The sequence below is a fragment of the Protobothrops mucrosquamatus genome, unplaced genomic scaffold, assembly GCF_001527695.2.
Source record: "Protobothrops mucrosquamatus isolate PMUCROS unplaced genomic scaffold, P.Mucros_1.0 scaffold1897, whole genome shotgun sequence".
NCBI classification, from domain to species: Eukaryota; Metazoa; Chordata; class Lepidosauria; order Squamata; family Viperidae; genus Protobothrops; species Protobothrops mucrosquamatus.
In genome coordinates, this window is record NW_015388023.1 from 63,725 (window position 1) to 65,774 (window position 2,050).

At 41.3% G+C, this 2,050-nt stretch overlaps 1 pseudogene; it reads right to left on the reverse strand.

Moving 5' to 3' along the window:
• Positions 1-1,487, reverse strand: part of LOC114923097 — a 20,980-nt pseudogene extending 19,493 nt beyond the window's left edge.
• Positions 1,488-2,050: the final 563 nt, after the last annotated feature.

Here is a 2,050-nt window from a genome sequence, read left to right on the forward strand (position 1 = left end):
CTGGAAAAACCAAAAAGATCATTGTCGATTTCAGAAAAGGCAGGCACAGCCACACTTCTCTGTGCATTAATGATTCACCTGTGGAGATGGTTACCAGCATCAAATTTCTGGGTGTACAGTTAACAAGTAGGCTGGCTTGGTCGCTCAACAGCGAGACAATGGTGAAGCGGGCACAGCAGCGCCTGCATTTTCTGCATCGTATGAGAAAAGTACATCTTCCTTCCCCTGTCCTGACCACTTTCTACAGAGGGACGATCGAGAGCATCCTGTCATACAGCATCACAGTCTGGTTTGGAAGCATCACTGCTTCAGACAGGAAGGCAGTGCAAAGAGTAGTGAGGATAGCTGAAAAGATCATTGGCAATTCCCTCCCTTCCATCCAGAACACAGCACGTAAGCATTGCTTGAACAGGGTCCCCAAGATTGTCTGGGACACTACCGAATTGACTATCATGTCTCATTCCAAGATTGTGTCCCAGTTCATGGGCAAATATTTCAGAAATCAAAAACAAACTTTGAGTTCTATAGGATTCGATAGCACTTGCCCAATAACTACTACATATAGTTCCAACATATGCAAGTCCTACGGTTGACCCAAAATACTTATATGCAAATAAGTGACCAACATCATTTTTTAAAATTTTAAGAAGATGGTTTTCTCTCCAATTATTAAACAATGAAAGTGTTCTATCGGGTGCAGAGGTAATGTCTATGGGGTTGTTTTGTGACCAAATCATTAATCCTGCTATTGACAAATGAACAGAAAGGGGATCATAGAATGAATTTGCAGTGTGGACAATATCTAGAACTTGCATAGTAATAAACGATTCATTGCTGTAAAACTGCAAATATAGTTCATGATCAATCACAATAGCTACTTTAACATATCTCGTATGTGGCCACCAGGATTTTCCCGAAACATCTTTGTTTGCAAGATTCTCTGTTTCAGGAGTTATGTCGTCTTGATGGCTCTGCTCTTCCTGTCCTACCGCACAAGGCATTCGGACAGCCCCTTCCTCTACTTCTAACCGAAACACCACGTGTTGAAAGGTAGAAGATTGCTGGACTGGTTCAATTTCATAGGTCTTATTTTCAATTTGCAAGAGACCTTTCAGTCCTCCTGAACATGTGCTGAGGGTGACTCAAGAAGAGGACTTTCTCTGTATAAATCCATGGTAGAAACAATCGTCCTTGATAAAAGGGTGATCCACCTGGAGAATCCCTGCTGTGTCATAGGTGAAGACAGGAAAGACTTTAGGGATGAAGTTCCTTCTTTGCCTGAGGAATACCACATGGGGATTCCCCTCAATCTGCAGGAGGTAGCTCACATCCTGGGGTTCCTCTTGCCCATACTTGGGAGACAGCTTCCTTGGGATGATCACGTCGTAAGAGGCATATCGGAAGCCCTGAGGAGGTGCCTGTCTAGAAGCTGCATTTTGGATGATCTTAAGCAATATCACAATCAACCATGACAGACAGGCATTCATTTTTGCAGAATGAGGGTAGAAACCGACCCTATTCTAGAAAAGGAATCTCAACAGGGGTGGAGACAGGGGAGTTGATAGTGTGTGTGAAGGAGAGAGAGATGTTGGGACAGACTTAAACATTTGAAAATGAGCATTCTGTACATAGCAACAGAAGATGCAATAGATTTTGGAATGTAGGCGGAGTTTAAACAATCAAATATAGACTGCAAATGCAAAGCAATATTTATGAAATGTTATTATGATGACTCTTTATTTAAATTGTGCAAGTTCACAGGATAACTCCAAACAGCTTGATAAGTGTTCTTATCCTACTGTTGTCTAGTTTATCTACAGGAATGAACTGTGTATTTTTTTTCTGGTTGGTTGAAGGTGTGAATTGAAGTTGATTAGTTCATAATTTGAGTGGGCAGTGAAGTAACCTATCAGAGGTCTGGCTTTGTAAGAGCTCAAAACCAATAACCTGCTTAACCTTCTAATTTGTACTTCAAGGTCATTTGATTTTTCTTCCATGCACAAGGTCATTTAGCTACAAAAAGTATCGAGGCTTTTTACATACCAAATGG